General features: G+C 42.2%; 1 non-coding gene and 1 pseudogene across 1 annotated transcript; one reads left to right on the plus strand and one right to left on the minus strand.

Annotated features, from left to right (window-relative positions):
* Positions 1 to 1456: 1456 nt before the first annotated feature.
* Positions 1457 to 10581, minus strand: LOC105906679 (annotated as a pseudogene).
* Positions 10582 to 10631: 50 nt separating this feature from the next.
* prkab1a lies at positions 10632 to 12348 on the plus strand. The gene is made up of 2 exons (XR_006152691.1): positions 10632 to 11192; positions 12261 to 12348. It is a non-coding gene; the product is annotated as a protein kinase, AMP-activated, beta 1 non-catalytic subunit, a (transcript).
* The last annotated feature ends 2652 nt before the right edge of the window (positions 12349 to 15000 follow it).

Consider the following 15000-nt stretch of genomic DNA (forward strand, 5'->3'; position numbering starts at 1 on the left):
TAGGACAGAGAGAAATGGATCACTAAGAAAAAAGAAGAAAGATAGAGAGAAGTATGAGGAGAGATAGAGAGAAATAAATAGATGGATTGACAGAGGGTGACAGAGGAGTGAGAGAGAGAGAGAGAGAGATGAAGAGTAACAGTACATCATCTTGCTTTGGGAGTGATACATTCAGGGTTTTGATGGGGCAGAAAGGAGGATAGTGGTGGAAAGTGAGAGAGAGATGGACACAGAGAGAGCAAAAAAGAAAGGTGGAGAGAGGACAGATCATCTCCGTGTGGGAGAGACAGAGTCAGAGACCAGGATAGAAAGATAGAGGGGGTGTGATAAATAGACAGACACAGAGAGAGAGAAGCAAGTGAGAAAGATTGACAGAAAAAAGAGAGAATTAGAAGAGAGAGAGAAAGAGAGATAAAGAGAGAGAAAGAGAGAGAGAGAGCGAAAGAGAGAGAGAGGGTATATTATCTTTCAGTGCCCAGGCCTGCTCCTGTCAGCCTCAGGCTGTCATTGAGAGCAGAGGTGAGGAGCAGGATGAAGATGAAAATGAAGATAGTGTTGTGCTCTGCCAGGCTGGGGCAGCAGCACCGGAGGTCCTCCCCACCAGTGCAGGGCTCCTCAAAGGAGGAGGAGGAGGGGGCTGCTGTGTGGCATTTCAGCTGTTATTGAGGGCAAGGGGGGGGGGGGGGGGGGGGGCACGGCCACAATAACACAGCCAGCCTTTGAGACAGCGGAGAGACCCCCCCCCCTCCCCCGCCTCTACCTGTCACATCACCTGCCTCTGAACAGCCTTCTGAGGAGAGAATCACTCCCTGAAAACAGCAGGGAAAGAGAAGGAGTTAAAAATACCTCCAGCTATAAAGGTCACAGAGCAGGAAGATAATCAAAACATTCAACAACAAAAAGCTACGACAGAAACACATATAGGAAACACATACTTGTGTGTGCGGAGTTAAGACTAGAATTAGGAAAGAATTAATCAATTATTATTCAGCAAATACACATTTTTTATTAAATTAAATGTATTTTCGCTTGGTTGAATATGAATTTATCACCACCACAAAGATGCCGAGTCATGGAGATGAGACTCTAACCATCTTGTGGCTGACACAATGCATTTCCTGCATCTGATGGAAACTACCAGGAGAAAGCAGAAATCAGGAAATGAGTTCTGCCACTCTTTTATTACATTTTACATTAAACTTGTTATTTTTCACACACACTATCTCACTGCATCAGACCTCAGAATGGGGTTTGAATGAATGGGGACCGAATGACTGTGTGAAAAATATCAGCTCTGTTCTTTTTTTCTGACTAGCAACACCTGACCATCTGTGCTTAGTCCCCAAGTTATACTTCAGAAAAAATGAAAAGTAAGAAAGTAAAATGTAAAATAAAAGCAGCTAACTGGCATTGCTCAAGGCCAGAATTACTGCATAATAAAACAAATTAAACTCTTTTATAAATTCACGGGCACACCCCTTATTGTGACCTTCATTTGCCCTCTCTAGTAACACGGATGCAAACCTGCTGTGGGAACAGCAAGTACCATCTGACACACACAGCCTGACCGCACACACTGCAGGGGAGTCATGTTCCCCAAACCTCACTCACTTAATGGACTCGATGCTGCTCTCTGTCAGCTCTGAAACTCCACAGACCTGTCACTAGGGAATGGTTACAGGGAATGGTTTATGGGGAGTTGCTGAATAGGGAACTAGCACCCCCTACTGTCTGCTTTAAGAACATACATAAGTGAGGAGCTGAGATGACAAAGCACACACTTCAGAAAATATTGCATGTTTTACTCAGTAGTGTAAAATCTATTTACAGTGAACTCACATACAAATAAAAAAAATATCACAAACATGAAAGTACTAATAAATTAAGTTAGACATTATCAGAAAAGATAACAGTGGGGTTGTTTTGTTAAAGACAAATTCAAAATGTAACAATACAGATATTTAATATTGTTATACACATTTTGTTATATTATGCATAATGCTTTATTTTTGACTGTTAGGAATGTCTGAATATTTTTTTAATGTTTTTGCAAGTTGCTTTGGACAATAGCATCTGCCGAATACCATAAACTTAAATATAAATATAAAGACCTCCTATGTCCCATAACATAGGACATGTACGTATGTATCACACCCCTGAGATCTTCACCATGCCAGAAACATAGCCTGGCAGTGGCAGCATGGCAGAGCATATTCTGCTGTACAGCTGAGAGATGAGAAGCGATGCTCTTGGTGACCCAGCAGTCAGAGACGTGCCTGACCCAGACCTCAGACAGCGTGGCCAAATCGACTGTCGTACTCGTATTTGGCCGTGGAGTAGGTGGTGCTCGAGGAAGACGGGAGCTGGGAGGCTCCACCCACCGGACTGTAGGCCACTCCCCTGTGGTGGCTGGAGACGCGGCTGGTTGGGCGGCTCTCGGGGGGCGGAACATCCTCTCTGGAGAGGAAGAAAGCAATCAACGTCATTCACGTTTTTCTCCTTATTTTGAAAATGAGCCTCATTTAAACATTTCACCTGCAAAAATGAGTAGGACAGGATGGCGAAGGAGAGGGGAGAGGATAGTAAGGGGTGTGTGGATGTTAAAGAGAGAAAGATGAGAAGTAAAAGAGATACCCAGCAAAGCTTCCTACCATGTACTTCAAAAACATTCAACCTGTTCAATCGTTCAAATCTTCTCAGGATCTTAGTAAACTCTTTTAGCTTCTTCATAAAGGCCATACCTGATCTCATTGGACACTTCCTTCTCGTGGCCAGGCCGTCGCCTGTAGACCAGCAGCCAGATGATTATCAGGACGATCACGATGAGCAGCAGGCATCCCACCACGGTCCCCACCACCACCCCTGCTTTACTCGGAGCTGCACACAACCACAGACACAGAGATAGTGGTCAGACAGTGTCCTTACTAACAAACATAACAACAGCATACAGATAGGGGGGTCAGACAGCATACTTTAGAAATAAAGGCAATCTGACCACTGGAGAGATGGTGCTTTTAGTTTAGCAACCAGTACTCAAAGAGGCAGACAGAAATGAATAGAAACACAGGTTAATGGTCCCATTATAGCTCCACAGGGTGAAAATGCTGTGCTGTATGCCCAGGCAGCTCACATGAACACCTGACATGGGAGTCTCTAAAGCAGAGGTCTTCAACCGGGGGTCCGCGACCCCCAGGGGGTCCGCGGAGGTACTGCAGGGGGTCCGCCAAATGATTTCATCTGAAGCATTTTTTCCCTATTCCAAAAATGTACAACGTCCAAAAGACTACATAAACATAAACAGGACGTAAAAATTGCTTTCTATTCCTTAAAAATAATACACAGGCTACCCATGAGTCTTCAGGCGATCATATGCACTTTTAGCTACATTTAGCTCAAATCTGGTGCCAAAAGACGTTACCTGCCATAACCATACAATTTTAAATAATTGATCGTTTGTAATTTCTCGGAACAAAAGCTCCGCGTCAGACACCACTGATGGCGGTTCAGATGATCTACCTTCAGAGGATGCCAACATGAACAGCCAAAAGCGCAAACGGGAGAAGACAGGTAAATATTCAGAGAATTATCTGAAGTTTGCCTTCACCTACAAAGAGACTGATGGTGAAGAATTAGCAGTGTGCGTGGTTTGCTCTTCCGTGCTATCAAACGAAACTATGAAACCATCAAAGCCGCAACGACACTCAAAGACAACCCATGGTCACTTGAAAGCATTTTTTTTTATATTCCCCGTTTAAAATCTTTCGAGGGCCAGCAGACCTTGATGAGAAAATTAGCCAAAGTGTGCGAGCTAGCTTTAAAAGCCTCTTATCAAGTTGCATTACGTGTCGCTCAGACCAAACAGCCATACATAATTGCCATACATAATTGCGGAATATTGCCAACAGCTAGTGATATGTGCAAAACAATGTTTGGGAAGGATGAGTAGCCTACGTAAAAAAACTGAAAAGCATCCCAATGCCCGCCCTATTAATTGAATTGGCAGCTGATGTGAGGGCACTATTAGTCGCAAAATTCCCGAAGGCAGATTATTTTGCAATACAATTAGATTAATCCACCGATGTGTCAAACGAAGCTCAGCTTTTAGCTTTTTTGTGATTTGTCGACCAAAATGAGATGCCGGAGGAATTTCGATTCTGTAAGCAGCTGCCTGGAGGTAACAAAAAAGTTCAGAGATTTTCAAAGTGATCGACAATTTTTTCCATGAACATGATATACCCTGGCCAAAATGTGTCGCGATGTGCACAGACGGTGCAAGAGCCATGTATGACGCACTGCATGCTTCATAGGGAGAATGTCGTTGCCAAAGACATGAATGATGAATTCTCAAACGTCAGATCTCTCACTAGGTATGAGATATTTCATCCATACTTAAGCTTCTCAAACTACTCAATTCTTTGTCCCTCCCTAATTGAATATAGAGTGACGACTAACTGTAAGGGAGAACAAATGTCAATAATAAACAGAATAAATTGAAACTAGTTGTGTGTCACAGATGATTTGTAATTCTGTTCAAACATGTGTAGGGGAGTGTGTGTGTGTGACTGACACTTAGTTCCAAATAAATTATATGAATATCAGGCCCAAATTTGGGGCGGCGGGGGTGGGGGTCCCTGCTCAGCGTCTCTCTCAGCCAAGGGGTCCTTGGGCTGAAAAAGGTTGAAGACCCCTGCTCTAAAGAACTGCTTAGTGGGCAGTCTATGTGAAGAAAGGCAAATATAAAACAGAGATATGGTATCTATATCATGTGAACAGACTGATTGTGTGTAAGGGCATGGTAATAACTGGCTCATTCACTTCCTTGAGAACTTCAGCATTGGTGTGCATTTATTAGTGTGTGTATTTATTTAAAGTGTGTGTGTGTGTGTGTGTGTGTGTGTGTGTGTGTGTGCAGAACTTACGTTTAAGGGCCCGCAGGCTGAATTTGCAGCGCTCTTTGCCCACGATGTTGCTCACCTCACAGGTGTAAATTCCAACAAAGCTTTCAGAGTGATTACTGATCTTCAGTTCCCCTGTCAAAGAGTCTGAGCCACACACACACACAAACACACTCACTATACAAGTAACTACAGTACACAAGAAATACATGTATATACTGTTCAAAATTTTGGGGTCACTTAGAAATGTCCTTGTTTTCCATGAAAGCATGAAAAGAGGAACAGGAAACATATCAAAATGAATAGGAAATGTTTTCATTAACAAAATTTGAAATAATGATTTTTATAATTAATGAAGTAATAAATGTGCCCTTCAAACTTCGCTTTGGTCAAAGAATCCTGTTTTATGTTTATGTTGATGTTTATGTTGCTGAATGCTCTGTATTTGCATTAGTTGCAGTTGTGGTACAGTAGCAGCTGCAGCATCTGCAATAGTAGTAGACCACTAGTAGTATTGGCATTGATTGCATGATGTGCTTGCACTTGGCTTTCAGTAGAGGGCGCACTCACTCTGTGTAGCCTGCAGGGGGTATGGGTCCTCCGATCTCTCTCTTCCACTGGTAGGCCAGAGGAGGGGACCCCTGGGGGGGACCTGCAGTGCAGAGACACGGGGCTCCCCACCGCCTCACCCCCCTCCACCCAACACTTGGCGCACAGACGGGCGCTCTGGAAGAGAGAGGAAATGTCTTTAAAGGGACTGTCTGTTACTTAACTGATTAAAGGACACCGAGGACCATGCCGGTGTGTTTACCCTGGTCACAGTACAGTAATACATACACTAAGTAATAAAGAGCATGACTTAGTCAGAGCAACCATCAAGACTCCTGAACGCCAATGACACTACTGAAATTCAACAGGTAATCATTCCATGTTTCATGTTTCACAGTAACATACAGAACCACAAACAAAAGAGGCAGATTACTTGTGATACTGAAGACATTTTGGGGAACTGGAAGTATTACATTAAGTGTACTTAAAAATGGGAACTATCTGTAAAACTATTCGTAAAATGTACACAGATTCATTGGGGTGCAATTTGATTGACTGTTAAGATCAAAGGTCAACAACCTTTCGCCCGCTATTGTGGACAGTACCTTTAAATCCAGATGGTATTAATAAAAACACACAGGTACGTGGAGGAATAGTCTTACCCATGACTACCAGGGAGATCTTCCGCGTGTCCACCCCTTGGCGCTTTCTTCACCTTGCACTGATACAGGCCACCAGTGGGCAGCCAGACACTGGAGTGATGGAGATGGAGGCGTTTCTCCATTCGACGGGTTGCCAGCAGCCGAAGTTCCAACGCCCCTTCATTAAGACAGGGTTGCCCATGGATGATACCTTCCCTCCCACCTGTGCCGAGGAAATAACCTGTAGAAGGTAGACACATGGATCAGTGATAAGGAGGCCAGAAAGAAATTTAATCCACAGCGATTTGTTTCAGTTTTGGATCATTGTATATCCAGGGGCAGGTGCTTGTAAATTATCTGACTTGATTCAGAAAATGTCAAATTGTACAGGACCAGTGAATTTTCATCTCTGAGCTTTGAGGTCATGAGGTGAGTGGTTTCACTTAAGAAAAGGGATGCAACAAAAGACTGGGATCTTTGTATCTGTAGAATCTGTCCACAACCTGGCAAACGCACCCTTCACAGTCACAGTCTCTGCTACGACAACGAGCTCTATCCTCACAAGGTCGGTTTAGAAATGAATTCTCTAATGCCTTCCAGCAATACGGTATGTATTCGCTGTTAGAATCAATTCGATATGACAGACAGACACACAAATAAATGTATCCCCCAAAGAAGAAACGTAACTTTTCTAATGTCCTTTCACTCCCGGTCTATTGTTGATAGTTGAGCACCCTATGTGTATAAAGAGGGCTTCCACCCACTGTTGTGATAAACAAATCGCTGTTTTTGCAACAACTCAGTCATTCATTGGTAAACTAAACTGACCACATCTCTCAGCTACGTCAATAAGCAATGATTACCCCAACGGTGAGATAAGTAAATAACCAAAACAGACCACACCTGTGAACAACAGATGGCAAAACAAACATAACTTCCCCTGAGCTGCAAGAGCAACTCAGATTCTAATAGATGAATCTATTTATTTACCCCAGTCATATACAAAACATGTGTTCCTCTTATTTGTATACCCCCGTTTTCAGATTGTCTTCAGGCACATATAAATCCCAATGGCCCAGATCTTTTCTCCAAAACACTACTTTGCCTAGATATGTGTGTTATGCAGATAGGAAAAGCTCATTAACAACAGCCTTTGGCGTGCTTACTGGCTGATCTTTTGAGTGGTGTCAGGGCTGATTATGGACCACTCGATGTCCAGGTCCCCGATGTCCAGGGATCCAGCGTGTGTAGGTGCACCCCAGCGTTACAGCATCCCCTGGGCCTTCTGCAGAGTCTGAGGCCCTGAGGAAGTCACCTCCATCGCCATGGCAACATCTGAACAACAGCATAAAACATTACAGATGGGGAAAGTGAAGCGGAATATAATGGTCATGTGTAAATCTAAGGGATGCATTTTGGATAGAGTTTATAGCATCATTCTGCATGTTTAGAGAAACTAAGGCTTCTGTAGTCTGTGGCGGCTTCTCTAGAAATCAAAGGGAATGCTAAAATAGGCTTCCTATTAACGTACTTACGCCTGGCTCCTGAGGTGGCAAATAATATTATTTTACAGGCAATGTTGAAAGAACCTTGAAAAATGTTTAAGTCACCTTCATAGAATGACACTAGGAATCCAAACAGTATGACTGCAGCTGTATATGCAAAGTTGGAGGGATGCCTCGCTTTCAACACCTTGCAATGCATCTGTTTAGGAGCAGAATCACACACAACTTACATAAAGTCACACATAACTTAAAACGTACACACTTACACATAACTTCCATACATTTGTTTGAGAGAAATGTCATCAGCCAGGTGTTCAGTCATCCTCTATCTAAAATAAAAGCCGTAAGTGCACTTTTTCGTCGCCCCTCTCTCTGGCCATACTAATGCCTACTCATAACTAAACTGTAAATAAAGATAAATCATAGATTTCAATAACCACTCCACTACATGTAGTACTTAAGGCACTTAATAAGTGAGCATCAAATGTACAGTTAAATCCTCTGAGACCCCATCTGCTAGATAGACAGGTTCTTCTGATGATAATCTATAAACACAGGTTTGTTTATGTTTAGACCTAAAACTGAGCAGGTCAGAAAACACTGCACACTACAGTACTTGCTTGGGTGCCAGAGGAACATTCACGCCTGGAGCCAGGGCCGGCTCTAGCCCTTTGGTTGCCCTAGGCGAGATTGAGTTTTGCGCCCCCCCCCCCCCCCCCCCTATACTATTCTACATTGCAGTTCAACAATAAATGTTGCATGGACAACAAACACCAGAATAGTTTCAGAACATTTTCTTTTTTATTAGTTTAAATTATTTATTACACACTCAAAGTTAGGATTAAGTTAACTCCATAAACTGTGCAAAACACTCTTAAGCACCTGTAAGGACATTTAAGCAAATTATGACCCTCTATACCCTAACTATACCCTCTACAAATTTGGTCATTTCTATCATCCTACCACATAGTTGCATTGTACAAATACAATTTTATCTGACCATGTAACTTGTAGTAGATATATTACAATTACTGCCACAAGGCTAAATAATACTAGGCTTCTGATTACAATTAGTAGTATTAATGTGATGTAATTATTAAAGTAATAATTGCTAATAATAATAACAATAACAAAAACAGCAACAGTAGTACTAGTTGTGTAGGCTACTTACAAAGTTCAGAGGGGGCCAATCAGGCGTCCTTTCTACAGCGGGCCTCTGCAAAAATTGCCTGAGTGCATCTGGCCAATTTAAACAAAAATAAACAAAATTTTTAGTATATTCCTGGGGAGGAACTGTACAGAAGGGTGAACACCACCACTATCCCCAAAATGGTTACTGTGTGTGCACCTGCTAGTTGTGAATTCACTCAACAGAACTTCTGCCATTTATAATTAATGTAGGACAGCAACTGTACTTTCATAACTAGCATACGTTATCCAGATATTGGTCTTTTGACATTACATCCATGTAGGTTATCAGTGAAGTTTACGTTTGCTAGTAATAGCCTACGTAGCAAATTAGCAAAGTAACAGTCGCTAGCTAGCTATAGCTAGCCTAAGTGACAGCAATGAAACGTCCAATATTAGGTGATGCACAATACTACATGTATTTCGTTTGGACACCTTAATGTCGAGATGAGAAGACTTACCTCTATACTTGGCTTTCTTTTCCTCTTCTTCCTTTCTTCGTTTTCGTCCCTGTGCTCCAGATGGTATTGACCGCTTAATTTTTGCGAATGTCACGTAGCTGACACGCTCACAGCTCACCCTGGCAGTGTGCTGGAGCCCTCACGTAACTAACGTAACGTAACTTAACGCGAACCGCGACAAATGATCGACAATAACCATCAATTCAATCTAAAAATCAGGTTGACAAGTAAACGTGGGCTGAAGGGGCGCCCTAGGATGATCATGATTAATAAACATGTTTTAATTTGCTTGTTATTCTAACTATGATTAATGGGAAGTAGGTCCAAGGGCGACACTAGGGCGCCCCCAACCCATTTGTCGCCCTAGGCAGTCGCCTAGTTCGCCTATAGCAATCGCCGGCCCTGCCTGGAGCAAACCGCTCTTAAATACTTCAGAATATACAGTATACCTACACACAATCGTTCAAAAGTTTGGGGTCACCTAGAAATGTCTTTGTTTCACATTAAAACATAGAAACAGGATTTCATTGACAAAAAACAAGACACAACTATTCCGATTCCGATTATGTCTAAGCTTATTTCCTATTAAATTAGCTACATATCGTATTCAAATTCCAATTCATGTATGTTTCATTGAAAAAAAAAAAGTTAATTTCTAAGTGACCCCAAAACTTTAAAAGTAGTGTAAGGTGACACAGTATGTAGTGTTTTTAGTTAACCCACACCTATAGCTACTTCACTTCAGTATTTTTGCTTTTGAACATTGGAAGTCAGACAGACATGGGAGGCTCCTGTCCTCAAATTTCAAATCAACTACGAGACAGTTGACTCACTACAATGTGTTTGCACAAATGGCACTGTCATTTCCCTCACCAAAGGACACGGTTTAAGGTCAGTGTCATTAATGCAGAACATTATGCCAATGTGTGCCACAGTGTCAGTAATCCACAGTGAAGTCATTCCTATCAGTTACCATTAGACATCTCCATGCTCACCTTTCTTCTCTGTGCTCCTTAAACTGATTAAAAACGCCACTCTCTCCTTTACGCTGTCAGACGTCGTCAGTTTGAAGAGGTTTTGTGAAAAAGTGTTTCCTTGTCATGTGTCACAATATAAATATTTTAGTACGCACTGGAAAATTCCTTGTGCCTAGTCCACCAAAAACCCATGAAGCAGTGTCTTTCTTTGTGTGTAGCGTAGCCACAGAGGTCTGGGTGTCACGTGAAGGACCCTGTGCACCTGCTGGGAATCCTCCAAGGATTGTGTTCCTACAGCAACTCCCATATGGTGTAAACTCAGGGACAAAGAGGGTACCTCGGGTGTCGAATGAAGAGGAAGCCATGGTGACCCGTTCTCAACAAACAGGTTCAGGTGACTAGGAACGGGTTATTCCACCCCCGAAAAAGCCGAGGGAATTAATTAGCTTTGCGTTGAAGTAGCCTAAGTAGGCTACTTGTTTCAGTGTAGAGTATCTATGGTTTTTCACACCTTTAAACACCTTTTCTCTAATTATGAATGCATTGTTTCAGACTGAACAATTCTAAAGAAAAAGGAATAGTGTATAGCAAAGAAAAAACACGAGACCTACTCTGTTATAAAGTATGGCCTACCACCATTATTCCACCAATTTTATTTTTTCGAATGAGCATTGATGAGGTTATTACAGTAATTTACATTTCCCAAGCACTTTATTGAATAGCCCCTTTTCTGTAATGACAGGCTTAATGCGAGTTTATTAGAGTCTTGGGAATTGGCACTCATTCCGATACGGACTGTCATTCACACATGGTCTCCTACCTACATGATGAATATTGAATACTCCATATGACTCCGGAGAGAAAATAGGACAGGGAGGAGGGGCACCTCATGTGACGTCGAATGATAGCAACATGGAAAAAATGATGAAGATAGCCGAACAGAAAATAAGTACACGAGTTAGACGACAACAAATAGGTAAGCCAAATTCTACTGAAAGAACGCCAATTAACCCACCACAACTGGGTTATTCGGGTCGAGTCGAAGTTCATCACTGCTGGCAAACAAACTAGAGGATTGCTAACTTACAGTACAGTCAGCTGTAGCGAAGTGAAACGCTAGTTAGCTAGTAGTTAGCATGGCGAGAGCGTTGATTACACAGCATCGTTATGGCTACAGTACATTTGTACACATATTTAATTATGATCTGTTAGACCAGCATTGTCAATGTTATCCGACGATTGTCCAATACAAGCAAATATATATCACACCGCCATGCTACCACATTAGCTGTGTTTATGGTGTAATGGTGTATCTGTTGACAAGCTATCAAGCTAGCTAACTATGCCTGATAATAGTTAGTGCCTATATAGCTAGCACGTATCCTAGTTAACATTAAACGATGTTAACATATAGCTTGGTTTTGTAGTAATCGGGGCATGGAAATAATGAATCTATGCAAAACTTAAATAATCCGCTAAACTTTCACTACCTTAGTTACCTGTTCTCACAAAAGAGAAACCTCACTGCTAATCTGAAGTGCCGATACTTGATGTCCACATCTCATGACCTTCTTGAAGCAGCTGTTTTGAGACCTTCAGTGGTAAAAGTAACGTTTCCGAGGTCCAGCTATAGCTTGTCATTTTATTTTCACAGTGCCAGCTGTCGAGTTAACGTTTACACAGAATGGTTGTCTAACGCCGGATATGCCAAATTAAATGAAATGTGCCAATTTGCTCTTGTTGCAAATTGTTGCAATTCCATTACATGTCCTCTCCATGTTGACAGAACTTTCATTGCATTCTGTTTCAGCACAAGAAGCATTCTGTTTAAAAATATAATGTATCTAGATGATCGATCACTCCGGATCCCAAATCTCAAGAGTTAGCTACAAGTCATAATAAGCGTATATTTAATATAAAGTACCACCCAATAAAACCAAGATATCACTTAACTCAGGAATTGATCATTGCAAGATAATGAATGCATACAGTACTATCATATAGTGATGGCTAAATATTATTTCCCTGTTATCCTCCCACACAGCTGTGTGAGCCCCACAGGCACAGTTGCAAGCAGCTTCCTGGTTCTTGCCCTGTGTGACCTCCGTGCAAGACCAGGGAACGGCATCATGGGAAACACGAGCAGCGAGAGAGCAGCCATGGGCCAGGGGAGAAGGCCCACCGCCGGGACAGCCGAGGGGCCAAGGAGGGGACCGGCCCAAAATCCTCATGGACAGCCCCGAGGATGCAGACATCTTCCATGGGGAGGACATGAAGGCAAGCCTGGGGTTTGGGTAGAGCTGCAGAGATTACATCGTACAGTAGCTCAATAGGCAGAGCAGGCGAGCACAGTGTTACGTCTACTTTTTCACTTAGTACTTTTAGATTTATATTTATTGTGTACTTTAATCTTCATATAAAGAAACAAAATCTCATTCTCGTGTATGTATGATGACTATAAAAACTGACTTGACTTCCCTTGAAGCTACTCACACCACAAGGTCCAGGGTTGATATCCAGGGTTGCAGATGTGTACATCTTGTTGATGAAAATATTATAATAACAGTGCACATCAGAAAAAATCAACTGTATATGAATAGTACATTTATTTATATATATATTTATTTATATAGATTTATATATATATATATATATATCATTGTGTGTAAGTATATGTTGTACTGTAGAGTACAACTACAGTTATCTTATATATATATATATATATATATATATATATAGTTTATAATTTTCCTCCTCTACTTACGTAGGCCCCAATGGAGAAGGACGAGTTCTTTGCCTGGCGGCAGGACATTGAAGCCAGCGATAAAGGCCCAGTTGCGGACAGGCCTACCGTGTTCCGGTGGACCGGTGTCGGGAAGGAGGTTTTCGGTGTCTGGCTCCTTTTAACAGCTGGAACAATAGATCCCTTTAACCAGGAGGTGGGTTGTCCTCAGGTTGTGATGCCTGTCTGGGAGAACAGGAATCATAACACTGTTTTTAGTTGTCTAGTTGACACTTCTGTCCAAAGTCCCTGGAGTTTTTTTTTTTGTCTGTCAGCTGAAATGTAGTGTACTGTATGTACAATGTGTACTGAATGTACATGTGTGTCTGTATGTACATGTGTATACTGTATGTACATATGTGTCACACTGTGCGGGGACATGACATGGACAGGCAGGGACGCTGCTTCTTGTACAAAAAGTTCTCTTGGCCATCTGGGCTAATCTCTGCGCACACAATCTTAGAGCCACACTTGGTTGGTTCTTTAGCCCTTGTGTATAGAGCATTACAGTCTTTCAACACACAGAGACGTGTGATTTACATCTCATATACTTCATGAGATACCCACTCACTGTCACTTTTATTAGGTACACTTCCTAGTACCGGATTGGTCCCCTCCCCTTTGTTCTTAGAAATGCCTTAATTATTTGTGGCGTATTCAACAAGGTGCTGGAAACATTCCTCAGAGACCTTGCCCCTGTTTGCCTTTGTGCTTGATTAGATAGATTTAGATTTTGGTCCATATTGGATTAGAGTTGCTGCTGATTTGTGGGGCATCTTCATGGATGCATTTTCCCGTTCCACACGTCCCAACTGTGCTCTATTAGATTGAGATCTGGTCACAGTGGAGGCCATTTGATTATAGTGATCTGATGATATGAGCTTTGTGACATGGTGTTATGCTGCTGAAAGTAGCCTGGTTCAGCAGCAATACTCAGCTATGCTGTTCGTATATAAATGATGCTCAATGATGCTCAAAGGGGCCCAAAATGTACTAAGAAATGATCCCCCACACCATATACCATCAAAATGAATTTGAAGATGATACCAAACTAGTTGCATGATGAAACCATATCTCAAAAAGTGGCAAATTGTTTGCATTTAAATTGTTGCAATAGTTGAACAGGTGTACCTAATAGCGTGGATGTCAGTTCCCTGCTGGTACCAAACACTAGTTTTATTTGATAAAAAACCCTTGTAATTTGTCTGCAGTTACCTACCTAACACTGTTCCATATGGCTTCTCTTTGTCCTTCATTGTAGTCAGAACACTTTGTAGCGATAGTGGATTTACCTGAAGGAGAGCACCAGTATAATTATCGTTGATGGACAGTGGATGCATGATCCATCCGAGGTAAGTGTGTGTGTGTGTGTGTGTGTGTGTGTGTGTGTGTGGTGTGTGTGTGTGTGTGTGTGTGTGTGTGTGTGTGTGTGTGGTGTGTGTGGTGTGTGTGGGTGTGTTGTGTGTGTGTGTGTGTGTGTGTGTGAGAGAGAGAGCGCGCAAGTGTGTGTGCGTAAAATGTGTGAGAGACTCAGAGAGGAAGGCATGAGTAGTTCCCTATATACTGGGCACACATCAGCAGGTGTGACCATTTAATCAATAATCTCTCCCTGCAAAACCCACAGGCTCTGCACTGCCACTGCAGGGGTCGTAACATTCTCCGTGCTCCTGAATTTGCATACATACACGCCCTGCCAGCTCCTTATAAGGGCACGCAACCGTAGTGACGTGTGCAGTCGGAATCGACCGAATCTACACGAAAGCAACAGCAGTATTCGTGTACATTACATTTAGTCATTTAGCAGACATTTTTGTCCAAAGCGACGTACAAGGGATAGAACAGTCAAGCTACGAGCAATAGAGACCTAGTGTAACAATAAATACTACTTTACATAAGAAATAGAAAAACGAAATAGGAAATAAAAAGAAGTGCAGGAATGTAACTGCTATAAGTGCAAGTTAAGCACTAGTCGAAGTGCCAGTTAGGAAGGGAGGTGCTCTCT

This window comes from Clupea harengus, chromosome 12 (genome assembly GCF_900700415.2).
Source record: "Clupea harengus chromosome 12, Ch_v2.0.2, whole genome shotgun sequence".
Classification (NCBI taxonomy): domain Eukaryota; kingdom Metazoa; phylum Chordata; class Actinopteri; order Clupeiformes; family Clupeidae; genus Clupea; species Clupea harengus.